The sequence below is a fragment of the Pleurodeles waltl genome, chromosome 2_1 (genome assembly GCF_031143425.1).
Source record: "Pleurodeles waltl isolate 20211129_DDA chromosome 2_1, aPleWal1.hap1.20221129, whole genome shotgun sequence".
Classification (NCBI taxonomy): Eukaryota; Metazoa; Chordata; class Amphibia; order Caudata; family Salamandridae; genus Pleurodeles; species Pleurodeles waltl.
Window position 1 is genome coordinate 307,283,454 of NC_090438.1, and position 27,655 is coordinate 307,311,108.

The window sequence follows — 27,655 nt, forward strand, 5'->3', positions numbered from 1 at the left end:
TGCCAAGGTGCTTATGTAGAGTACTCTGCAAGTTATGTCAATATGTTAACCCATGTGTACACATTTCCTGTATGAACGTAATTTATAGATAGCGGTAACACCCCTCAGATGATGTGGATTTACACCATTATTGACTCCTTAAAACGGCAGCACAGTATGGAAAAATAAAAACCACGTCCCACTACCAACAACCAAAGATTGGGGGTATTATGTGGAAACGAGGGCAGGAACAATGCTCATTGTGGTTTATTCATTTACCACTTAAAAACCTAAATTGAAGGCAAGGGCTTAGCTCAGTCAGTTAGATTGGAGTGTGGGGTGTGGGGGGGGGGAGCTTCCGATTTCCCAACAATCATGCTAGAATATCATATTAAAATATATTATATGAGCGGCAGGGCTTGTGGGGCTTGAGAGGCAGGGAAAGGGGAAGGAGTGTGGGTTGTTAGGGGCATTTAAAACATTTTGCACAGTAAGCAATATTTCTTAACTTCAAAACAGAGGAGAGAGAGACCATGTGTGTGTGTTTTGACTGTGTGTGTATGTACAAAATGGAAACATCCGAACGAAACCTCACTATAACCGACTGAAAGCACTTGTACCCAACTAACAACTAGGTAATATATTTATTAGGGGGTTGTGTGACACCCCAAACACTCCCCTTGAAGCTTTGCTCCTGTTTGGAGGGTGATGGACAGTAGTAACATTGTATTTATCTTACGGTGTTGTGTCCTCATTCTGTACTTCACTGAAAATTAATACCCCAGTGCGCATCTTTTTTAAATTGGGAGGCGTGCTTTGAAAGCCGAATTAATTACTAATACATTTGCATTGATTAATGGTTAAGAGTTTACATGAATTAGACTAACATAGAAAATAATGTGTGCCTTGCACAATGTGCCCACTTTAGTGGCCACCATTATGCGTACAACAGTTAATAATGAATTCACACGTTTAAATAATGTGCACATCTAGACTAAAATGTATTAGTGGGTTATATTAATGAGTTAATCTTAGGCATTGATTAATTACGAGATTTGGCTCTAGTCGACAAAGCCTCTTGTTAAGTTTCATGGCATAAAGAAATGTTTTTTGTAAATGTATTGTGAAAGCAGATAGCTTATATTGACCATTGTTCACACGGAGCTGCCCAAGCGATTTGTAAATGTCTTAAACTTTCTCATGAGAACTGCTTGTCGAAATGTTATGCACTAGAAGTTAATACTTTGTAGATTTGATGCGTGAGAAAATGTTCTCATGAGCCAGCAATGGCAGCACTGATTACAGCTAGAATTGCAACAAAAGAGTTACCTGATGAACCTGACGATAGGAACGGGAGAGGAGGAGCCAATCATCAACGTGAAAGACTTTCTAGTTATATTTTAGATCTAGATTTTAGAGACTATTGGTCCTATTGTGAACGTGCAATATCTTAACCAATGATGGCGTGAGAAAATGCTTTATGGATTTTATTATATCCAGTCTGCACTTTGCTGAATGAGCCAGTCATTGTTTCTATTCTAGTTTTGTTCAAGTCCTGTTCGAGGAGCTGAACAGTTCCTGATGTCTTTATTTCCTAACTTTAACTGCATTGCCTAGTTTGTTAATGATTGATGCTGATTCCTTAGTTTAATGTTCTTCAAGTTGGTTCAGTTTAACTTAGAGCCCAACCATGGCTGAGCTAGTCACTTCACTGTCCCATTGCTGATGCTGACTAGACCGAGGTCCTACTGAAGAAGAAGATGGATCAGCTTTGCGATCCATTGAGGAGAAGTATAAGAAAATGATTTTGGTTCTGTTATACATTTTTGTTCTTTCTTTTAGGTACCAACCATAGGTAGAGCCTGAGCTAGAAGGTTCCTAAATTAACTTTTGACTAAAATTGCTTTTGTATGAAGTCCAAACATGCTATTCTAATTGGAGGAACAGTTAGTATGCTAAATGTGTTGACAAATGTTATTCACAAAGAATTGATTTTGTTCACTGTTGAATCTAGATGTATGCCATCTCTGTTCAACTATTAATTCTGTTAATTTGCACTGTAAATCTTGAATGTCTAATCATTAATGTACTTGTTAAGTTGAGATTCTTTCAATGCTTTGCTCAGACTGTGTTATTTGTATATGCTTATCATTTGGTTTTGAGACTAATTTATGTGATATTGGCATTGTTAATATAGGGAAATAAACTTTCAAATTTTACAAAAAGGCGTGGTTATTCATGGCCGCATGGGTCATGGTGAGTGAAGATTTCTGACTCAAAGTTTCTGATAATTAATATGTTGAACATGTTATGTTGTTGCTGGTTAGATTATGAGTAAAGATTGTGTAGATGGTAGATTCACTGTAGGCATAGTCAAAAGTTCCATCAAACCTCTAACGCATCCCCTTATAAATAAATTATGAATGACCAAATAAGGCCAGACATGCTCACAGATTTTGGTAGCAGAGGAAACCATACATTTTCAGGTATTGATAGAAGAATAGGAGGGTTAGTCTCCTTAAGAGGCCACCATAAGTTTTTTCAGATCTTGGTAGCAGTAACAGAGTGTTGCATCTCCTTAAGAGACCACCATGATTTCCCAGATATAATGCATATAATATTCCAGATTTCGAGTGGAAATGAAAGATTATGTCTCCCTAGGAGCCTATCATGGCTTTCCCGGAATCTTGGAGTTTGCCAATGTTTGTTTGAAGATGTTCTTAGCGTTCCTAGTAAGAGTATGAATGAATTGTAACGTTTGTGAGTGAATAGGGAGTCTGCGTACTCCAAATAAGGTTGTTTAAGGAGTTTGCGTACTCCAAAAAAGTTGCTTAGGGAGTTTGCATACTCCAAAGTGTGTGTGGTGCTTTGTCCTCAAAAATTGCCGACATGGTTGTTGGCATACGAGCCCTGCGTGGTCCAAGCATCCTGAGTACTGTATAAGTGTATGAGACACTTGGTTTCTGTTGCAATTTGTCTGTTTAATAGGTCAATCAGGCGAGGCTGACAATCTCAGAGTGCGTGTTAAAATGAGTGATAGTTTTCAACAAAGATTTGGTGAGCCCTATGTGCTCCAGGAGGATCCAATGATCAGTTGAGAGTGAAATTTGCTGGTCAAATTTTGCTTGCAAGTCAGGCAAACTGAGATAGAATGAGTATCTGTAAGAATAAAAGCCGCAGTTGAAAATTCAGTAAGGTTTCTGAAGTGATTGTGTTACCCACCTGTAGTGAACAGACAAGATGTGTGTTGAATTTATGTAGTGCTCCCAATATTTGCATCTAGTTTGGTGTGGATCCGAATTGAGGAAGACAAGCCGAAGGGCTTTGTCAGCCATTGTACATGAGTGTGACGTCAATAGAGGTGTGCTGGGATATGTTGGTCAGTGAGAAAAGGCACAAACTGATTGGTGGACAACTGTGAAATGTAATTGGTTGAGAAGACAGACGAAGAGGATTTTAGGATTGAAATTCACTTCCTGATTTGATTGAAGAGTAGCGTGAAATACCGAAATGACATTTTTCACAGCATTAAAGAGTGCCCTAAGGGGGGATGTGTTAAATCGAGTTAGAGTAAGAGAAATTACAAAGCCAGAAGGTACACCCGCATAGATCGTATTCGAAGAACAAGGTGCAAAGAGACAGAGAAAGAAGGGAGCTTAGCATTTCCTGCCCACAGAACATTCAATTTGAAAATTTTAGAGAATTTGAGGAGGGTACTGTATGATTCAAAACCTCCACTGAGACCTGCAGAGTTTGAAACATTAGCTATTTGGGATTTAGTGGCCAGACAACAACAGCAACAGAAATTTGAGAGGAGAATGAGAAAAGCTGAGAAAACTTTAGCTAAGGCAAGATGGGAGAGTGAGCACAAAATTTGGAGAACTGAAACTTTACAGGGAACTAAGATGTTTCTTGCTTTACACAAGAGAACAAGAGCATGGCCAGAAAGAGTACCAAAAAGAGGGATTCATATCCTTCTGAGGAAAGAGAGCAGAATGTAAAGGAGTCTAAAAAACCTTTGACTTATGATTAAGACTCAGATGATGACGAGTTATTTTGCAATTTTTGAGAAGTCGTCCCTCCACCGTATGCAGCACATGAGACATGTCCAAGTACTAGTGCAGACCCTACAGCTTTGGTATCTATTGAAACTACACAGAGACAGATACAGGTTAGCTATGATGTTCCTACCACTTCCACATCACAGATACCTATGCCGTAGGTTGACACACCGAGAATTTATCCAGATGAACCTATTGTAGATACTGCAACAAGTTTAATGGTGCTGACAGGACAAACTGCCCACGTGAGAAAGATTTATCAGAAGCCGACTCTGATTCAGATAGAGTGTACCCCTAATTTAATGTCTCCGATGCAAACACAAACAACCCCGAGATAACCCGCCATACCAGGGTCACAGACAGAGATGTCTGCATTGAAAAGTCAGAATACAGGAGATCAGAGACTCAGAGATCATAACATCCAACCAAGTCAGACGCTGTGTCAGTACCTGTTACTGTTGGTCCCGTTATACCATTGTTTGCCCAGGGAAATTATATATATTAGTTTTATATATATTCTTAATTGAATTGGCTATGTATGACTTCACTAAACTAAACTGGACTAAGCGGGCCATTCGAGATAGTAGGAAGGTTTTTCTCATTTCTTCTTTAGAATCAGATAGAGGAAGTCACTTCAACAATGAGGTAATTAAATTACTATGTTCAGCTTTAAATACTGAGCAGAAGTTGCATTGTAGTTACAGTCCTGAAACATCAGGACTAGTAGAGCAAATGAATGATACTCTAAAGTCAAGACTTGCAAAAATGTGTGCATCCAAAAATCTGAAATGGTCAGATGCTCCACAGTTATTTCTGATGAGTATGAGAAACACACCCAACTAGAAGACTGGACTGTCGCCGCATGAAATTCTCATGGGCCGAGCAATGAGGTTGCCAGCGATTCTTGCCAATGCTCTTTTGAACATAACAGATGAGATGGTGTTGGACTACTGCAAGCGTCTGGCTGATGTGGTTCGCTCTTTCTTTCATCAAGTGGAGGCCACCACTGCGCAGCCATCTCAGGATCAAAGCCACAACCTGAGAGCTGGAGACTGGGTTGTGATTAGAAAACATGTGAAGAAGACTTGTTTGGAGCCTCGCTGGTTACTACTACTGTGGTGAAGTGTGCAGGAGTTTTGAACTGGATTCATGTATAGTACAAGAGAAAACATAATTTCACACAGATACTGGGCATGCATTAGTGAAGAATGTGAAATAAGCACTGATGCAGAGTATTAATTTCTGGGATAGCATAAAAAAAAAAAAAATGCTAATTATTTGAAAATAATATCGTAATAAGAATAACTAGTAGAGGTCTAAGTGCATCACTTTAGATTCCCCCCATTTCCTTCCATCCTAAAATTGATTTAATGTTCAAATACCATATTTTCTTGGATGTAGTTTTCTTTATATTAAAGTCCCTTTAGAACGTCTTCCCATCAATATTGGTCAGAAGTGGTTAAGTTATCTATCCACCCTTTGGAATATGAAGCACACAGGTGTGCATTGCATACCAAATATCTTAATGAAACCACTGATGTATAAGCCAATCATCTTTACTTCTTGTCTCTTTGGTGTTGTTCCTTAGAAAATGACATGCTGCACGACGAGTCATCTCAGAGCATTCATAAGTTCCTCTAGTTTTTATCAGTACGGACTGTCACACCATGCTGCTGTTGCCTATAACTACTCTGTGGAGTGAGATGGTGGCATAGTATCATCGTAACAGGTTTCTCAAGGATCTTGTGAAATGTCATTCGGAGTAGAGGTCTGCTTTCGTCTGTCAGAAGTACTGTAGACTTGAGTAGTCACAGTGTTTTCCTTTGCATGATTTCCTGTTTTTATTTTTCACTCTCATTATGTCCCAGGTGATGATGTGAGCCAGGTCCATATTGATAAGAAACAGTTTTTTTAAGTTCTCCGTATTTGCTTAGTAAGTGGTGTTCCCCTTCTTGTATGGTTTAGTTAAGGCTAGGTTATCTTGCCGTCTTTACTTCAATAGAGTCTACAGAAGTGTGCATTTAGGTGTACTTAATTCTACATAGCAATGATTATGATGCTGCAGACTGGGGAAGTGGCATGTCTTCCAGACAAGTTGACGGCGTCCTGTTGAAGCTCCGAGGAGAGGTGCACAAACATCTGATGCAGCAGCGGCTTCCCAAGTCCAATTTAACCACATTTTCCATGTGACTGCTAGAAAACTCCGTTGGATGCCTTGGACACCTCTTTTAATACTTTGGTAGGTGCATTTGTTCTCTTTTCATTTATTGCTCTTCAGCACCGAGCGCGGACACCATTTTGTATCGAAAGACGTGCGATGAGCACTGAAAACACCTTATGCCAGTCAGCATTTCTCGCTTATAAAAAACAATCAGGGCACTTACTTGACATGACCTAGGGTCACTTTCAAAAACATAATTCTTACTCAGCTCACTCCTGAAACATTGCCTTCTTTGATCTTTAGTTCTGTGAGCCACAATATTACCAGTTTTATTACCACTTTTGCTCATTTTGTTATATCAGAAGACGCAAGACGAACGTGTGAAAATATTTCATTCCGGTCAGCATTTTTCGCTTGCAAAAAACAATGAGGAACTTATTTAACATGATGTACGGTCTCTTTTATTTACATAATTCTCACTCTGCTCCTGAGGCATTTCCTTCTTTGAGTTTAATTTCTTGAGTCCAGTGCTTAATTTGTGCTTGTTCTTTCTGGTGCTGAGCACCGGCAGTTATTGTTGAGGGCCGGCTCTTATTCTTCGCCCCCAGGCATTTGCTGCGGGCAAAAGACACATATGGGAAAGACGGAGGAAGAGAAAAATGAAAAAGCGTCACAAATGGAGAAAGCAGAAATCTGCAGGAGTGAGCTGAAGTTGCACTGAGCGGCTTTAAATTGAATGAAGTGGCCCGAGATGGCTTCAGGATTACGCTGCCTCAGTATTCCGTGTTCCCACATTTAATTCCAGCAGCTGCGTATTTAAGAGGAGAGCTTTGAGCACCGGCACCTTGTTATTTACAAATTAAGCACTGCTTTGAGTCACAACATTAGCAATTTTGCTCCTCATTTTTTGGTATATGAGCAGACTAAAGTCAATAAAACATTCTCCTAAACTCTCCACTGGCAAATGGCTTCAGCGTAATCCTGCGCTGTCCTTATACTGCAATATGGAGGACCCTCCTCAACATAAAAGACCTTCTTCCTCTTCATCCTTGACTGGGCTTACTAACTCTTTACAATCTGCTCCTAGCAAGGCGACTACTGAAAAAGGTTAAAAAAGACCATCTTCCACAAAATCTCTTTCAAATACTTCGCTAGAGCTCCTACTGGAAGAAATTAGGAAATTGGAAATTTCTTTTTCAAACCCTTAATTGGTTTGGTTTCGTCCTAAAATTATACCTTTAATATCTCTTTTATACACTCAACCCCAAGCCAATGGATTGACATCTACTTACTTTGCCTTAGGCAGGGGAGTAAGACAAGGTTGTCTCCTTTCTCCGTTTCTCTTCAATCTAGCACTAGAACCTTTCATATCTCAGATCAGACAAAACATAAACATACACGGTTTTACTTATACTACTCAACAGGTTGTATTAGCTGCATATGCTGACAACATTTTACTCTTCATTTCCAAACCACTTACTTCTCTTCCTGCTTTATCCTCAGAAGTCACCTCCTATATTTATGTATCTGGATACAAATTAAATACTGACACGTGAAATTCTTCCCCTGAACAAATTCACTTTCAAACAATACTTTGATTATGATACTTATAAATAGTAACCTAACCAACTTAAGTATTTGGGTCTACATTTTACCCAGTCCCTTGCTAACTCTATTTCTATTAATACTGATCTTTGCATTCATAAGATTAATTAATTAATTAGTAGATGGCATCCTCTTCATTTATCTTGGTGGGGGAGACTTGATACTTTTAAGATGATGCTAGTTCCTATTATTCTTTTCACCCTGTCTAATATTCCTTTAAATATCCTCCTTGAATCATACCCAAAATTCTATTAAATCCTAAAAAACATTTCTGTTAGAATAAGAAGCCACACATGTCCCTATCTAAACTAAAATGCCCAAACACTGAAGAAGGAGAATATTTTCCTGATTTTCCTAAGTACCACAAAGCATTCCTATTAAAACAATCTGTGCATTGGATAACAACTACGTTATCATGCACTCCATTATAGGCTGACTTATAACGTGTCTTTTTATCACCTTTTTCCTTTAATTAGTACTTGCCTTTTATATGGAAGCCTCAAAAAGTTTCTACTCCAGTTTTTTTAAACTACAGAATGGAGCTCACATGAAGTGACCACCACCTGTCACACTACCCTATAACCCGCAGGTAAGAACCGCCCAACACACCCCAATCTCCCCTTCTCTGCAGATGAGGAAAAGTCACAGAGACTCAATGGACCACCGCACTCCAGTCTAGCAAACCCATCCTTCCAGGAAAACACGAACAAGATGCTGGCAATCTCTTCAAATGGATTAGCAACAGTGCCAACAAAGTGGCCCCCGCAAGGAGCTCCTCCCCAGGAGATCCAGTAAGCCTGCAAGGTGGTTCACCCCTGAACTATGTACACTCAAGAGACAATGCAAAAGGCTAGAAAGACGGTGGTGATGTAGAAGGGACCCCACAGACCGGACCACCTTTAAGGTTGTGCTGAACAAATATCATCTCCACCTCAAAGAAGCAAAAACGATTGTCCAACTCAGCCTCATTGAGATAAGCATCAACCACCTGAAGGAACTCTTCAAGATCGTCAAAGAGTTCTGCTGTCCAGCAGGCACTGAAAAGACAATCCAACCCACCTAGTCCCTCTGCAATTCACTAGCCGACTACTTCAATGACAAAATCATAGCAATCAACAGCAACTTTCAACCAAAACTCACCAGCATTGAACACCTTCTGACCCCGTCTGAGGAGTCAACTAACTACCCCATCACGGACTGCAGGCCACGATCCACCCTGGAAACAGCCACCCTCATGATCTCAACCCTCTCCGGCTCATCCAACAACCCATGCCCCCATTACCTCTTCAACCTGGGCCAGAAGGAATTCAGATCATCCTCTGTCCCAACTTCAACAGCTCCATCAGGACTGCCACCATCCCCAAAGGATAGAAACAAACAGAGGTCAAGCTGCTCCCGAAGAAACCTTCTGCCGACCCCAGCAAACTCAAAAATAACCACCAATCTCCTTGCTCCATTTCTCAGCCAAAGTCTTGAAAAAAGCCATCAACAAACAGCTCTCTGAACACCTGTAAAAATATACTCTACTTGACCCCTCCCAATGTGGCTTCCACTCCACCCAAACTACTGAGACCTCCCTTATCGTTGCAGTGGATGACATCACATCCCTCCTCAACCTCAGAGAAAAAGCAGCCCTGATCCTCCTAGACCTCTCCGCCATGTTCGACACCATCTCCCACTTCACCCTCACCGCCAGACTCCACTACATCGGGATTCAAGGCAATGCCCTCAAATGGATCTACACCTCCATGACAGGCCACACACAGAGGGTCTGCCTCCCACCATTTCGCCTAAGAGCAACATATGTGGTGCCCCCCAGCGATCCTCTCTCAGCCACAGCCTCTTCAACGTTTATGTGGCACCGCTGGCCAAGATTGTTAATTCCCATGGACTCAAAATCATCTCTTATACTGATGACACCCAACTTTATTCTCCCTCGTCAAAGACCACAACGCCCCCAGAGACAAGTTTAGCGACGCCATTACACACGTCACCAGTTTAATGAAACCAACTGCTTGAAACTGAATATGGACAAGACAGAAGTAATCATCTTCTGAAGCAACCCCTCCCCTTGGGATGACTCACCATGGCCCTCCATGCTTGGAAAACCCGGTTACCAACTGGCCACACCCACAACCTCAACATCATCATCAACAGCAGACTCATCTTCAAACAGCAGATAAACGCAGAATGCCTTCTCCTGCTTCTACAACCTTTGCATGCTACGGAATATCTTCAAATGAATCCCCATCGAAACAAGAAAAGCAGTCACCCAAGCCATCATCACCAGCAGACAAGACTAAGGAAATGCCCTCTACATTGGACTCCCCGCCTAGCTCCTCCACCACCTCCAGACCATCCAGAACGAAGCAGCGAGACTCACCCTAGACTTTCCATTAGAACCCACATCACCCCCATCTCAGACTTCTATACTGGCTGCCAGTGCACAAGAGGTACAAATCCAAAGTTCTCACCATCACACCATCTTCAAAGCCCTCCACAACATCAGACCCAAGCTAACCAACCACAGACTCTCCTTCCACCAGCCAAACAGGGAGCTCCGCTCGCCAACCCTTGTCCTTGCCCATGCCCTGAGAATTCAGTGCAGCTGCTTTGGAGGACACTCCCTCTCCTACCTAGCTGCCAAGAACTGGAACAACCTCCCCCATCTCTTCACCGCACACACCCACCTCCTCTTCCCAAAAAAACTCAAGACTTTGCTTTTTGAGGAGTGGCTTGTACAGACAGTGACAACCCTGAGTGCCGGGATACCCCCTGGGGTGATAAGCAGCACTGTACAAATACTATGACTGATAGTTGATTGATTGATTCCAATGTACAGTGTTCTCTTATTAATGCGTTTCTAGGCAGCGTTTCTGATGCATGGAGAAATGTTACCTTTCAGATGAAAATATTAGTTCTGGTATTAGCAGTTTCCTTTCACTGATTAACTAGTGTTAGAAATTGGGTCTGTAGTTGTCAGAGGAGTGCACCTTGGCTAAGTAAGGACCACATTTCTAGTCAGGGTAAGTCACAACACAACCTAAAATATTCGGTGCTCACCCTCCAGTAGCTTGGCACAGAGCAGGCAGCCTTAACTTGGAAGGCAAAGTATAAAGTATTTGTGCAATAACTCATACAGTAATACAGTGAAAGCACCACAAAAAGTACTCCACACCAGTTTAGAAAAATAGATAATATTTATCTGAATAAAATAAGACTAAAAAGATAAAAATCCAATATGCACAAGTCAAGATATCACTTTAAAGGTTTAGATGAGTCTCAATTCTAAAGAATCAGTGGTTGTACCCTTTTAACACACAGTATTTGGGATGCGTCAAAAATAACAATGCACGGGGGCTGCAGAGAAGGAGATACGTTGGAAAATAAAGCAATGTGCTATTTTATCCGGTGCAGCAGAGGTGATGCGTTGATTTCTGAGAGCACAGCCTTGATTACTCTATGCATTGTGCGGATATTTTGGTAGGCTGGAGCAGGTGCTGCTTCAATCCGATGGGCAATGCAGTGATTTTTCAGCCATGAGGCAGGTGCTGTGTTGATTTTTGCAGGCATTGCGTTGATTTTCCGACACACTTAATTTTCTCTGTTAGGTGAAGTCTTTGATGGCCCTGAGACTTCAGAACAGGAGGCAAGCTCAGTCCAAACCCTTGGAGAACACTTGTGGGAGAAAGCGAAGTCCTTCCAGCAGTCAGGGTCAGCAGGCAGGAAGGCAACAAGCAAGAGAGCAGTCCTTCTCGAAAAGCAGTCCTGATGAGTCCTTTGGCAGCAAGACAGTCCCTCTGACAGATTCCAGTTTTAGGTCCAGAAGTGTCTGATTTAGGGGGTTACAGACCCAGTATATATACCCAAATATGCCTTTGAAGTGGAGGAAAACTTCAAAGAGTGGTTTTGAAGTGCACCAGTTCCCCTTTCAACACAGTACTGACTGCCAGGAGATCTGTGGGGGGTTATCAGTTCTTTGTGTGAGGACAGGCCATTAGCCTTTGAAGTATAAGCGAGAGCCCATCCACTCTTCCTGTTCTGGAAGACCCATCAGTATGCAGGCGAATGGGGATAGAGCTGGGTATCCTGTGTTATGGGTGGAATGCACAAGGGGAGCTGTCAACCAGCATAGACAAGATGTGGATTAGAGACAAGCTATAAGACACAGAAGCAGTAAGTGCAGAGAAAGGCCTACTTTCTAAAAGTGGTATTCCTAAAATAGTAATGTTAAATCCAACTTCACCAGTAACCAGGATTTCTCACTACCATTCCAACCATACTAAATATGACAAAGCCATTGCAATTAGATCAGAAATTACCACTTGAAAGTATATAAGGGAATTCCCAATGCTGGCCTATGAGAGGAACAGACTTAACAATGGTGAAAATGACTTTGGGAGTTTTTCCCTACCAGGAGATGTAAATGTACATCCTGCCTTTTATTTACATAGCACCCTGCTCCATGGGTTCCCTAGGGCCTACCTCACCTTAGGGGTGACATATGTAATAAAAGGGGAAGTTAAGGCTTCGCAAGTAGTTTCAAATACACAAAAGGAGGATGGACGGAATGCTGGAGAATGCAAACATTCACCCCCGTCACAGATCTGGGTTTAATCCAGTGAGTGTTTCAACATTCCGTCCATCATCCTTTTGTGTTGCTAAAGTTGCCCTAAGTGGGAAGGGTATGCCTAGATGTGAGTCCCTTGCTTACTGTACCACTGGATTCAAGCTAGCCTGGCTGATGAAGGATGAGACCCTGAAAGCAGTCCCAGGATGCTTGTTTCCGGTCCAGGGAGGACCTGGTCTGGCAGTTCGGGATGGACTGTTCCAATGGGGAACAGGGTCAAGACTGATTTGCATATGGCAAGTTCCAAACTGTGATGGCATGGTGAGAAAAAGAATGATGGCTTGAACCCAGATCTGTAACTGGGGGTGAGTGCTTGAAAAGTTTCAACACTCCGTCCATCATCCTTTTGTGTTGCTAAAGTAGCTTTAAATGGCAAGTCAAAGTAGTAGTGAAACTCCACACACAGGCCTTGCAATAGCAGGCCTGAGACATGGTTAAGGGGCTACTTATGTGGATGGCACCAGGAGTGCTGCAGGCCCACTATTAGCATTTAATTTACAGGCCCTGGGCATATATAGTGCACTTTACTAGGGATTATGTGTAAATTAAATGTGGCAATTGAGTAGGAACCTATGTTACCATGTTTAGGGGAGAGAGCACAAGCCCTATAGCACTGGTTACCAGTGGTAAAGTGTGCAGAGTTGTAAATCCAGCAAAAATGAGATCAGAAGAATCGAGGGAGGCCGGCAAAAAGTTGGGGGAAGACCACCCTTAGGTTTTCAGCTCTAACAACAAGACAATGGAAAGACTTTACATAACTATTTTTTAAAGCATGGTGGTATGCAGTTTGCCATGATCATCGATTAGACCCTGCTCACATGCACCCTATTTCACTTGTTTCTAAACAAAAAGAACTTTGGACATATGTTACTCAATTCCTGGACAATTCTATAACAATGCCATTTGCATCTTTGCCTGACACCCAGGAGGTTCTCCAACCCTCGTAACTTCATATTGTATGTTATATTTTTAGTTAACATGTATATTTTCTTGATATTCCTATTATTGATAAACCTACCTTAACCAGTTGAGTGCGGGCGTCGGCCACTGGCCGACGCCCGCACTACCACACTAGGGAGGGGGTTAGAAAATCCTTGGGTGCGTCACACCAGAGGATTTTTTTTTTTCACTACCCGGGAGACACGGAAGCCGTGTCTCCCCCGCCCCTTTGTGACGTCAGCGCGCCGCAAGGTGCTCTGACGTCAGATTGTTGTTTTCCCCATCGGAGCAGGTAGCCGCCATAAATGGCCTTCCCCACGTTCGGGAAGGCCTCGTATGAAAGGGGAGACTCTCCCCTTTCATACGAGGCCTTCCTGAACGCATTTCCTGGAAATGCTACTAGACACCAGGGATTTCACTTGGGGGGGTCGGCCCACTTGGAAAATGGCATATTTGTTTTTCATAACGAGGTAGGTGGCCCCTGGGGGGGGGCGCGATCACGCTCGATCGCGCCCCCCCAGTGGTTAATTAAAAAAAAAAAAAAAGAATTTGACAGGGGATCGCCCATGGGCAGGGCGACTCCATGTGGGGGCAATACTTTTTTTTAGTAGTTGTAGGGTTACTCTGGGGGCCATTTTGGCCCCCAAGGAAACTATACAACTACTAAAAAAATATAGATCTATATATATATATATATATATATATATATATATATATATATATATATACATAGATCTATACATACATTTATAGATATATTTTGATCTACATGGCTATATCCATAGATAGATCTATATATCTATCTATATATATATATATATATATATATATATATATATATATATATATATATATATATAGATAGATATATATAGATCACTTTTGTCAATGCATGTGTGGTTTCCCTGGTGGCTGCGATCGGCCCCCCAGGAAAACCAGACCCACATATCAAAGTGATATATATATATATATATATATATATATATATATTTGCCACCAGTTGTCTTGTAGTTGCAGCTTGCATCTTCAAAGCAATGCACATACTTCATCTGACACAACTGTAGCTTTTAGGCAGCAATAAAAAAAGTCAAGTAAGACTTGTGATTATGTTTCTGCTACAGAAGGATCAGACTTTTGTCTAGTGGCAGTTTTAGTGCCATAAAGAAGCACCGTAGGTTTATGGGGGTCAATACAACCTTGGCGGTAAAAGCCACTTGCCGCCATGCAGAAGACCGCCAAAACACCGCTGCGGCTGCGGATTTCCGCCACAGCTATTATGACCCACAGCTCGGAATCCGCCAAAATCTAGACACCCACACAAGTCCGCCACACCAAAGGTCAGTGACAAACTGGCAATAACAAAACCTCCACCGTCACACCAACAGGAATACGCCCACAATATCACGACCCACGAATACAATCAGCGGTCTTTCAACCGCGGTATTCCATTGGCGGTACACACCGCCGCGCTCAAAATACACACACATTTACAAAACACTACCACATTGGACAATTCCAAATACACACTGTAGGAAGTTGGCTCTGTATGTGCTATTTCAAAGTAAGGAATAGCATGCACAGAGTCCAAGGGTTCCCCTTAGAGGTAAGATAGTGGTAAAAAGAGATAATACTAATGCTCTATTTTGTGGTAGTGTGGTCGAGCAGTAGGCTTATCCAAGGAGTAGTGTTAAGCATTTGTTGTACATACACATAGACAATAAATGAGGTACACACACTCAGAGACAAATCCAGCCAATAGGTTTTTGTATAGAAAAATATATTTTCTTAGTTTATTTTAAGAACCACAGGTTCAAATTCTACATGTAATATCTCATTCGAAAGGTATTGCAGGTAAGTACTTTAGGAACTTCAAATCATCAAAATTGCATGTATACTTTTCAAGTTATTCACAAATAGCTGTTTTAAAAGTGGACACAGTGCAATTTTCACAGTTCCTAGGGGAGGTAAGTATTTGTTAGGTTAACCAGGTAAGTAAGACACTTACAGGGCTTAGTTCTTGGTCCAAGGTAGCCCACCGTTGGGGGTTCAGAGCAACCCCAAAGTCACCACACCAGCAGCTCAGGGCCGGTCAGGTGCAGAGTTCAAAGTGGTGCCCAAAACACATAGGCTAGAATGGAGAGAAGGGGGTGCCCCGGTTCCGGTCTGCTTGCAGGTAAGTACCCGCGTCTTCGGAGGGCAGACCAGGGGGGTTTTGTAGGGCACCGGGGGGGACACAAGCCCACACAGAAATTTCACCCTCAGCAGCGCGGGGGCGGCCGGGTGCAGTGTAGAAACAAGCGTCGGGTTTGTAATGGAAGTCAATGGGAGATCTAGGGATCTCTTCAGCGCTGCAGGCAGGCAAGGGGGGGGTTCCTCGGGGAAACCTCCACTTGGTCAAGGGAGAGGGACTCCTGGGGGTCACTCCTCCAGTGAAAGTCCGGTCCTTCAGGTCCTGGGGGCTGCGGGTGCAGGGTCTCTCCCAGGTGTCGGGACTTAGGATTCAAAGAGTCGCGGTCAGGGGAAGCCTCGGGATTCCCTCTGCAGGCGGCGCTGTGGGGGCTCAGGGGGGACAGGTTTTTGTACTCACAGTCTTAGAGTAGTCCTGGGGTCCCTCCTGAGGTGTTGGATCGCCACCAGCCGAGTCGGGGTCGCCGGGTGCAGTGTTGCAAGTCTCACGCTTCTTGCGGGGAGCTTGCAGGGTTCTTTAAAGCTGCTGGAAACAAAGTTGCAGCTTTTCTTGGAGCAGGTCCGCTGTCCTCGGGAGTTTCTTGTCTTTTCGAAGCAGGGGCAGTCCTCAGAGGATGTCGAGGTCGCTGGTCCCTTTGGAATGCGTCGCTGGTGCAGGATCTTTGGAAGGCAGGAGACAGGCCGGTGAGTTTCTGGAGCCAAGGCAGTTGTCGTCTTCTGGTCTTCCGCTGCAGGGGTTTTCAGCTGGGCAGTCCTTCTTCTTGTAGTTGCAGGAATCTAATCTTCTAGGGTTCAGGGTAGCCCTTAAATACTAAATTTAAGGGCGTGTTTAGGTCTGGGGGGTTAGTAGCCAATGGCTACTAGCCCTGAGGGTGGGTACACCCTCTTTGTGCCTCCTCCCAAGGGGAGGGGGTCACAATCCTAACCCTATTGGGGGAATCCTCCATCTGCAAGATGGAGGATTTCTAAAAGTTAGAGTCACTTCAGCTCAGGACACCTTAGGGGCTGTCCTGACTGGCCAGTGACTCCTCCTTGTTTTTCTCATTATTTTCTCCGGCCTTGCCGCCAAAAGTGGGGCCTGGCCGGAGGGGGCGGGCAACTCCACTAGCTGGAGTGTCCTGCTGGGTTGGCACAAAGGAGGTGAGCCTTTGAGGCCCACCGCCAGGTGTGACAATTCCTGCCTGGGGGAGGTGTTAGCATCTCCACCCAGTGCAGGCTTTGTTACTGGCCTCAGAGTGACAAAGGCCCTCTCCCCATGGGGCCAGCAACATGTCTCGGTTTGTGGCAGGCTGCTAAAACTAGTCAGCCTACACAGATAGTCGGTTAAGTTTCAGGGGGCACCTCTAAGGTGCCCTCTGGGGTGTATTTGACAATAAAATGTACACTGGCATCAGTGTGCATTTATTGTGCTGAGAAGTTTGATACCAAACTTCCCAGTTTTCAGTGTAGCCATTATGGTGCTGTGGAGTTCGTGTTTGACAAACTCCCAGACCATATACTCTTATGGCTACCCTGCACTTACAATGTCTAAGGTTTTGTTTAGACACTGTAGGGGTACCATGCTCATGCACTGGTACCCTCACCTATGGTATAGTGCACCCTGCCTTAGGGCTGTAAGGCCTGCTAGAGGGGTGTCTTACCTATACTGCATAGGCAGTGAGAGGCTGGCATGGCACCCTGAGGGGAGTGCCATGTCGACTTACTCGTTTTGTCCTCACTAGCACACACAAGCTGGCAAGCAGTGTGTCTGTGCTGAGTGAGAGGTCTCCAGGGTGGCATAAGACATGCTGCAGCCCTTAGAGACCTTCCTTGGCATCAGGGCCCTTGGTACTAGAAGTACCAGTTACAAGGGACTTATCTGGATGCCAGGGTCTGCCAATTGTGGATACAAAAGTACAGGTTAGGGAAAGAACACTGGTGCTGGGGCCTGGTTAGCAGGCATCAGCACACTTTCAATTGTAAACATAGCATCAGCAAAGGCAAAAAGTCAGGGGGCAACCATGCCAAGGAGGCATTTCCTTACACAACCCCCCCCCAAACGAAAGAGGATGAGACTAACCTTTCCCAAGAGAGTCTTCATTTTCTAAGTGGAAGAACCTGGAAAGGCCATCTGCATTGGCATGGGCAGTCCCAGGTCTGTGTTCCACTATAAAGTCCATTCCCTGTAGGGAGATGGACCACCTCAACAGTTTAGGATTTTCACCTTTCATTTGCATCAGCCATTTGAGAGGTCTGTGGTCAGTTTGAACTAGGAAGTGAGTCCCAAAGAGGTATGGTCTCAGCTTCTTCAGGGACCAAACCACAGCAAAGGCCTCCCTCTCAATGGCACTCCAACGCTGCTCCCTGGGGAGTAACCTCCTGCTAATGAAAGCAACAGGCTGGTCAAGGCCATCATCATTTGTTTGGGACAAAACTGCCCCTATCCCATGTTCAGAGGCATCAGTCTGCACAATGAACTGCTTAGAATAATCTGGAGCTTTGAGAACTGGTGCTGAGCACATTGTTTGTTTCAGGGTGTCAAAGGCCTGTTGGCATTCCACAGTCCAGTTCACTTTCTTGGGCATTTTCTTGGAGGTGAGTTCAGTGAGGGCTGTCACAATGGATCCATATCCCTTCACAAACCTCCTGTAATACCCAGTCAAGCCAAGGAATGCCCTGACTTGAGTCTGGGTTTTTGGAGCTACCCAGTCCAGAATAGTCTGGATCTTGGGTTGGAGTGGCTGAACTTGGCCTCCACCTACAAGGTGTCCCAAGTAAACCACAGTTCCCTGCCCTATCTGGCATTTGGATGCCTTGATAGAGAGGCCTGCAGATTGCAGAGCCTTCAAAACCTTCCTCAGGTGGACCAGGTGATCCTGCCAGGTGGAGCTAAAGACAGCAATATCATCAAGATAAGCTGTGCTAAAGGACTCCAAGCCAGCAAGGACTTGATTCACCAACCTTTGGAAGGTGGCAGGGGCATTCTTTAAACCAAAGGGTGTAACAGTAAACTGATAATGCCCATCAGGTGTGGAGAATGCTGTTTTCTCTTTTGCTCCAGGTGCCATTTTTATTTGCCAGTACCCTGCTGTCAAGTCAAAGGTACTTAGGAATTTGGCAGCACCTAATTTGTCTATGAGCTCATCAGCTCTTGGAATTGGATGAGCATCTGTCTTGGTGACAGAATTGAGCCCTCTGTAGTCCACACAAAACCTCATCTCTTTCTTTCCATCTTTGGTGTGAGGTTTGGGGACTAAGACCACTGGGCTAGCCCAGGGGCTGTCGGAGCGCTCAATCACTCCCAATTCCAGCATCTTGTGGACTTCCACCTTGATGCTTTCCTTAACATGGTCAGACTGTCTAAAGATTTTGTTCTTGACAGGCATGCTGTCTCCTGTGTCCACATCATGGGTACACAGGTGTGTCTGACCAGGGGTTAAGGAGAAGAGTTCAGGAAACTGTTGTAGGACTCTCCTACAATCAGCTTGCTGTTGGCCAGAGAGGGTGTCTGAGTAGATCACTCCATCTACTGTGCCATCTTTTGGGTCTGATGACAGAAGATCAGGGAGAGGTTCACTCTCTGCCTCCTGATCCTCATCTGTTACCATCAACAGATTCACATCAGCCCTGTCATGGAAGAGCTTAAGGCGGTTCACATGGATCACCCTCTTGGGGCTCCTGCTTGTGCCCAGGTCCACCAGGTAGGTGACCTGACTCTTCCTTTCTAGTACTGGGTAAGGGCCACTCCATTTGTCCTGGAGTGCCCTGGGAGCCACAGGCTCCAGAACCCAGACTTTCTGCCCTGGTTGGAACTCAACCAGTGCAGCCTTTTGGTCATACCAAAACTTCTGGAGCTGTTGGCTGGCCTCAAGGTTTTTGGTTGCCTTTTCCATGTACTCTGCCATTCTAGAGCGAAGGCCAAGTACATAGTCCACTATGTCCTGTTTAGGCTCATGGAGAGGTCTCTCCCAGCCTTCTTTAACAAGGGCAAGTGGTCCCCTTACAGGATGACCAAACAGAAGTTCAAAGGGTGAGAATCCTACTCCCTTCTGTGGCACCTCTCTGTAAGCGAAAAGCAGACATGGCAAGAGGACATCCCATCTCCTTTTGAGTTTTTCTGGGAGCCCCATGATCATGCCTTTTAATGTCTTGTTGAATCTCTCAACCAAGCCATTAGTTTGTGGATGGTATGGTGTAGTGAATTTATAAGTCACTCCACACTCATTCCACATGTGCTTTAGGTATGCTGACATGAAGTTGGTACCTCTGTCAGACACCACCTCCTTAGGGAAACCCACTCTGGTAAAGATACCAATGAGGGCCTTGGCTACTGCAGGGGCAGTAGTCGACCTAAGGGGAATAGCTTCAGGATACCTGGTAGCATGATCCACTACTACCAGGATATACATATTTCCTGAGGCTGTGGGAGGTTCTAGTGGACCAACTATGTCCACACCCACTCTTTCAAAGGGAACCCCCACCACTGGAAGTGGAATGAGGGGGGCCTTTGGATGCCCACCTGTCTTACCACTGGCTTGACAGGTGGGGCAGGAGAGGCAAAACTCCTTAACCATGTTGGACATATTGGGCCAGTAGAAGTGGTTGACTAACCTCTCCCACGTCTTGGTTTGTCCCAAATGTCCAGCAAGGGGAATGTCATGGGCCAATGTTAGGATGAACTTCCTGAACAGCTGAGGCACTACCACTCTCCTAGTGGCACCAGGTTTGGGGTCTCTGGCCTCAGTGTACAGGAGTCCATCTTCCCAATAGACCCTATGCGTTCCATTTTTCTTGCCTTTGGACTCTTCAGCAGCTTGCTGCCTAAGGCCTTCAAGAGAGGGACAGGTTTCTTGTCCCCTACACAGCTCCTCCCTTGAGGGTCCCCCTGGGCCTAAGAGCTCAACCTGATAAGGTTCAAGCTCCAAAGGCTCAGTTCCCTCAGAGGGCAGAACTTCTTCCTGAGAAGAGAGGTTCCCTTTCTTTTGCTGTGTTGTAGTTGGTTTCCCAACTGACTTTCCTGTTCTCTTGGTAGGCTGGGCCATTCTTCCAGACTCCAGCTCTACTTGTTCACCCTGTGCCTTGCATTGTGCTCTTGTTTTCACACACACCAGTTCAGGGATACCCAGCATTGCTGCATGGGTTTTTAGTTCTACCTCAGCCCATGCTGAGGACTCCAGGTCATTTCCAAGCAGACAGTCCACTGGGATATTTGAGGAGACCACCACCTGTTTCAGGCCATTGACCCCTCCCCATTCTAAAGTAACCATTGCCATGGGATGTACTTTTCTCTGATTGTCAGCGTTGGTGACTGTGTAAGTTTTTCCAGTCAGGTATTGGCCAGGGGAAACCAGTTTCTCTGTCACCATGGTGACACTGGCACCTGTATCCCTCAGGCCCTCTATTCTAGTCCCATTAATTAAGAGTTGCTGTCTGTATTTTTGCATGTTAGGCGGCCAGACAGCTAGTGTGGCTAAATCCACCCCACCCTCAGAAACTAGAATAGCTTCAGTGTGGACCCTGATTTGCTCTGGGCACACTGTTGATCCCACTTGGAGACTAGCCATTCCAGTGTTACCTGGATGGGAGTTTGGAGTGGAACCTTTCTTGGGACAGGCCTTGTCTCCAGTTTGGTGTCCATGCTGTTTACAGCTATGACACCAGGCCTTTTTGGGATCAAAGTTTTTACCCTTGTACCCATTGTTTTGTGAAGAGGCTCTGGGCCCACCCTCCTGTGCAGGTTTTTGGGGGCCTGTAGAAGACTCTTTACTATTTTTAGTTTTGGTTGTCTCATCACCCTTCCCCTGGGGAGTCTTTGTGACCCCTTTCTTTTGGTCACCCCCTGTTGAAGTCTTGGACACCCTTGTCTTGACCCAATGGTCCGCCTTCTTTCCCAATTCTTGGGGAGAAATTGGTCCTAGGTCTACCAGATGCTGATGCAGTTTATCATTGAAACAATTACTTAACAGGTGTTCTTTCACAAATAAATTGTACAGCCCATCATAATTACTTACACCACTGCCTTGAATCCAACCATCTAGTGTTTTCACTGAGTAGTCAACAAAGTCAACCCAGGTCTGGCTCGAGGATTTTTGAGCCCCCCTGAACCTAATCCTGTACTCCTCAGTGGAGAATCCAAAGCCCTCAATCAGGGTACCCTTCATGAGGTCATAAGATTCTGCATCTTTTCCAGAGAGTGTGAGGAGTCTATCCCTACACTTTCCAGTGAACATTTCCCAAAGGAGAGCACCCCAGTGAGATCTGTTCACTTTTCTGGTTACACAAGCCCTCTCAAAAGCTGTGAACCACTTGGTGATGTCATCACCATCTTCAAATTTTGTCACAATCCCTTTGGGGATTTTTAACATGTCAGGAGAATCTCTGACCCTATTTATATTGCTGCCACCATTGATGGGTCCTAGGCCCATCTCTTGTCTTTCCCTTTCTATGGCTAGGAGCTGTCTCTCTAAAGCCAATCTTTTGGCCATCCTGGCTAACAGGAGGTCATCTTCACTGAGAGCATCCTCAGTGATTTCAGAAATGTGGGACCCTCCTGTGAGGGACTCACTATTTCTGACTAACACAGTTGGAGACAGGACTTGAGGGGTCCTGTTCTCCCTATTTAGGACTGGAGGAGGGACATTGGCCTCCAAGTCACTAATTTCTTCCTCTGTGATGTCATCATCAGAGGGGTTGGCTTTTTCAAACTCTGCCAACAGCTCCTGGAGCTGAATTTTGGTAGGTCTGGAGCCAATGGTTATTTTCTTTATATTACAGAGAGACCTTAGCTCCCTCATCTTAAGATGGAGGTAAGGTGTGGTGTCGAGTTCCACCACCTGCATCTCTGTATCAGACATTATTCTGCTAAGAGTTGGAATACTTTTTAAAGAATCTAAAACTGTTTCTAGAATCTAATTTCAAACTTTTAACAAACTTTTAACTCTAAAAGACAATGCTAAACAGGGACTTAACACACAAGGCCCTAGCAGGACTTTTAAGAATTTAGAAAAATTTCAAATTGCAAAAATGAATTTCTAATGACAATTTTGGAATTTGTCGTGTGATCAGGTATTGGCTGAGTAGTCCAGCAAATGCAAAGTCTTGTACCCCACCGCTGATCCACCAATGTAGGAAGTTGGCTCTGTATGTGCTATTTCAAAGTAAGGAATAGCATGCACAGAGTCCAAGGGTTCCCCTTAGAGGTAAGATAGTGGTAAAAAGAGATAATACTAATGCTCTATTTTGTGGTAGTGTGGTCGAGCAGTAGGCTTATCCAAGGAGTAGTGTTAAGCATTTGTTGTACATACACATAGACAATAAATGAGGTACACACACTCAGAGACAAATCCAGCCAATAGGTTTTTGTATAGAAAAATATCTTTTCTTAGTTTATTTTAAGAACCACAGGTTGAAATTCTACATGTAATATCTCATTCGAAAGGTATTGCAGGTAAGTACTTTAGGAACTTCAAATCATCAAAATTGCATGTATACTTTTCAAGTTATTCACAAATAGCTGTTTTAAAAGTGGACACTGCAATTTTCACAGTTCCTAGGGGAGGTAAGTATTTGTTAGGTTAACCAGGTAAGTAAGACACTTACAGGGCTTAGTTCTTGGTCCAAGGTAGCCCACCGTTGGGGGTTCAGAGCAACCCCAAAGTCACCACACCAGCAGCTCAGGGCCGGTCAGGTGCAGAGTTCAAAGTGGTGCCCAAAACACATAGGCTAGAATGGAGAGAAGGGGGTGCCCCGGTTCCGGTCTGCTTGCAGGTAAGTACCCGCGTCTTCGGAGGGCAGACCAGGGGGGTTTTGTAGGGCACCGGGGGGGACACAAGCCCACACAGAAATTTCACCCTCAGCAGCGCGGGGGCGGCCGGGTGCAGTGTAGAAACAAGCGTCAGGTTTGTAATGGAAGTCAATGGGAGATCTAGGGATCTCTTCAGCGCTGCAGGCAGGCAAGGGGGGGGTTCCTCGGGGAAACCTCCACTTGGTCAAGGGAGAGGGACTCCTGGGGGTCACTCCTCCAGTGAAAGTCCGGTCCTTCAGGTCCTGGGGGCTGCGGGTGCAGGGTCTCTCCCAGGTGTCGGGACTTAGGATTCAAAGAGTCGCGGTCAGGGGAAGCCTCGGGATTCCCTCTGCAGGCGGCGCTGTGGGGGCTCAGGGGGGACAGGTTTTTGTACTCACAGTCTTAGAGTAGTCCTGGGGTCCCTCCTGAGGTGTTGGATCGCCACCAGCCGAGTCGGGGTCGCCGGGTGAAGTGTTGCAAGTCTCACGCTTCTTGCGGGGAGCTTGCAGGGTTCTTTAAAGCTGCTGGAAACAAAGTTGCAGCTTTTCTTGGAGCAGGTCCGCTGTCCTCGGGAGTTTCTTGTCTTTTCGAAGCAGGGGCAGTCCTCAGAGGATGTCGAGGTCGCTGGTCCCTTTGGAATGCGTCGCTGGTGCAGGATCTTTGGAAGGCAGGAGACAGGCCGGTGAGTTTCTGGAGCCAAGGCAGTTGTCGTCTTCTGGTCTTCCGCTGCAGGGGTTTTCAGCTGGGCAGTCCTTCTTCTTGTAGTTGCAGGAATCTAATCTTCTAGGGTTCAGGGTAGCCCTTAAATACTAAATTTAAGGGCGTGTTTAGGTCTGGGGGGTTAGTAGCCAATGGCTACTAGCCCTGAGGGTGGGTACACCCTCTTTGTGCCTCCTCCCAAGGGGAGGGGGTCACAATCCTAACCCTATTGGGGGAATCCTCCATCTGCAAGATGGAGGATTTCTAAAAGTTAGAGTCACTTCAGCTCAGGACACCTTAGGGGCTGTCCTGACTGGCCAGTGACTCCTCCTTGTTTTTCTCATAATTTTCTCCGGCCTTGACGCCAAAAGTGGGGCCTGGCCGGAGGGGGCGGGCAACTCCACTAGCTGGAGTGTCCTGCTGGGTTGGCACAAAGGAGGTGAGCCTTTGAGGCTCACCGCCAGGTGTGACAATTCCTGCCTGGGGGAGGTGTTAGCATCTCCACCCAGTGCAGGCTTTGTTACTGGCCTCAGAGTGACAAAGGCACTCTCCCCATGGGGCCAGCAACATGTCTCGGTTTGTGGCAGGCTGCTAAAACTAGTCAGCCTACACAGATAGTCGGTTAAGTTTCAGGGGGCACCTCTAAGGTGCCCTCTGGGGTGTATTTGACAATAAAATGTACACTGGCATCAGTGTGCATTTATTGTGCTGAGAAGTTTGATACCAAACTTCCCAGTTTTCAGTGTAGCCATTATGGTGCTGTGGAGTTCGTGTTTGACAAACTCCCAGACCATATACTCTTATGGCTACCCTGCACTTACAATGTCTAAGGTTTTGTTTAGACACTGTAGGGGTACCATGCTCATGCACTGGTACCCTCACCTATGGTATAGTGCACCCTGCCTTAGGGCTGTAAGGCCTGCTAGAGGGGTGTCTTACCTATACTGCATAGGCAGTGAGAGGCTGGCATGGCACCCTGAGGGGAGTGCCATGTCGACTTACTCGTTTTGTCCTCACTAGCACACACAAGCTGGCAAGCAGTGTGTCTGTGCTGAGTGAGAGGTCTCCAGGGTGGCATAAGACATGCTGCAGCCCTTAGAGACCTTCCTTGGCATCAGGGCCCTTGGTACTAGAAGTACCAGTTACAAGGGACTTATCTGGATGCCAGGGTCTGCCAATTGTGGATACAAAAGTACAGGTTAGGGAAAGAACACTGGTGCTGGGGCCTGGTTAGCAGGCCTCAGCACACTTTCAATTGTAAACATAGCATCAGCAAAGGCAAAAAGTCAGGGGGCAACCATGCCAAGGAGGCATTTCCTTACACACACACTTGATACACATACACACACCACTCGCACACATCCAATACAATATAAAACACACACCCACATCACCCACAAACCCCTACGACAACAATTGTGACAGAAGGCCAGAGAGAGACACCCCCAGAAACAACACTAGCATCCACAGGCACTCAACACCATCACTCACACAACATCCACGCACCTCACACAACATACCTCTAAATATCACCCCACACATCACAACACACACCACCCCACACATCACCCACCCCACCCCATGGCACCGCAAAGACACCCCAGGTTTTCTGAGGAGGAGCTCATGGTGGAGGAAAACATCCTGGTAGAGCCACAGCTATTCGGATCACAGGTGCAGCACACCACCAGAGCTAGGAAGATGGAGCTATGACGCAGAATTGTGGACAGGGTCAACGCAGTGGGACAGCACCCAAGAACTAGGGATGACATCAGGAAAAGGTAGAGCGACCTACGGGGGAAGGTGCGTTCTGTGGTCTCAAGCCACCAGATTGCAGTTCAGAGGACTGGCGGCGGACCCCCACCTCCTCCCCCAGAACTAACAACATGGGAGGAGCAGGTCTTGGCTATACTGCATCCTGAGGGCCTCGCAGAAGTAGCTGGAGGAATGGACTCTGGTAAGTCAAACCTTTAACTACCATATCCCCCACCCTACTTGCATGCTATCACATACACCCACCCTCGCCCTCACCCCATCACTTCAACTCCTCACACATGTCCCACTATCACAAACCACACATCCCAAACCCAAGCCCTGCATGCAACACCAAAGCATGGACACCCATCACCAAAGCATGTCCACTGCACATACCCATACACCCCCCTAAACCATTATCACAGAAGGTCCCACACAAGAATGGATGCACTGGGGTACAGGGTGACCCACCCATTGCACACCATGGCACACACAGATGCAATAATCATGCCTTTGCACCCCTGCAGGACCCCTACCCAACGTCACCGACAGGAGGGTCCAGACATGTCCACTCCACCCACAGAAGAGGCCCACAGTGATGACAGCATCTCTGTCCAACTGGATCTAGATGACCAGCCTGGCCCATCTGGGACCTTGGGACAGTCAGTTCCCCTCACACTAGCACAGGCCACTACAGAGCTATCCCCCTCTGGAAACACCAGCACAGCACCCACCCAGCGGGCCCATCTCTCTGTCCCTAGGACACGTCAAGCAGCAGTGTGTCCACCACTACAGGGAACCCAGGCTAACCCACCCCCCCAACAACACCAGGGACCTGGGGGCAGTGGTAGTGGGCACATGGTTCAGGGGACAGAGGCCCAGGTACACATGGTATCTGAGAGGGCTGCTGTGCAACAGGGGGAGGACAGGCCCAGGGAACCCACTCTCCACGAGGCCCTCTCCAACATCATGGGAGCCTACCATTCCCAGGAGACGATGGCAACGGTACTGGCCAAGTTTCAGGAGACCCAGCGGCTGCAGGAGGAACAGTATTTGGGGTTCAGGGAGGAACTCAAATCCACCAATTCCACCCTGGGCATCACTGTAGGGGTGCTGAAGGAACTCGTCAACACCAGGAGGGACACTGTGGCACAACAAGGGGCCCCTGACACTAGCCTGGATGATGAACTGCCCACCACCTCTGCCGGCGCTAGTGGACAGGGGGCACCGCCACAGGACCACAACACCAGCACCCCACCCCCTGCAGATGGAGAACCACCCCGCAAACGGTCCCTGAGATCCAGGACAAAGACAGAGAACAATGCCAAGACCCCCGCAAAGAAATGAGACCACCCTGATTGTCATCCTTCTGTCCCACTTTGTCACCCTGTCCATACTTAAACTGCCCTAGTTCCACTTCCTATGTCCCTTTGGACAATGCACCTGTGAGACTAATAGACTGGACTCCGCCATGGACATTCCTCCACCATCACCCCTGACCATTTTTCAACCCCCTCCACTATTTAGCACTTAAATAAACACCCTTAAATCACAAAACAATCTGGAGTCAGTCTGTGCTTTCGAAAATGTGTATTTGCATTAACTGTGGAAAAATGCTATATCCAATGTAATGTCAACATACCTATGTCACACAGGTCTAGTCCATGCGGAAACAAAGCAGAGGTCACACGTTGCGACCCAAATCTGTGAAATCGAAAGGGAAAGTGACAACTCAGTGTCCATCCACTGGGTGAAAATGACAGACAGATGAATTAAATCAGATGTAGCAGGCAGTGTTGTCTTCTTACCTGTGTCTCACTGGAAGTATTGCTGGATCACCGCGTTCCTGTTGTCTATGTCCTCTTCTTCTGCTTCCTCAT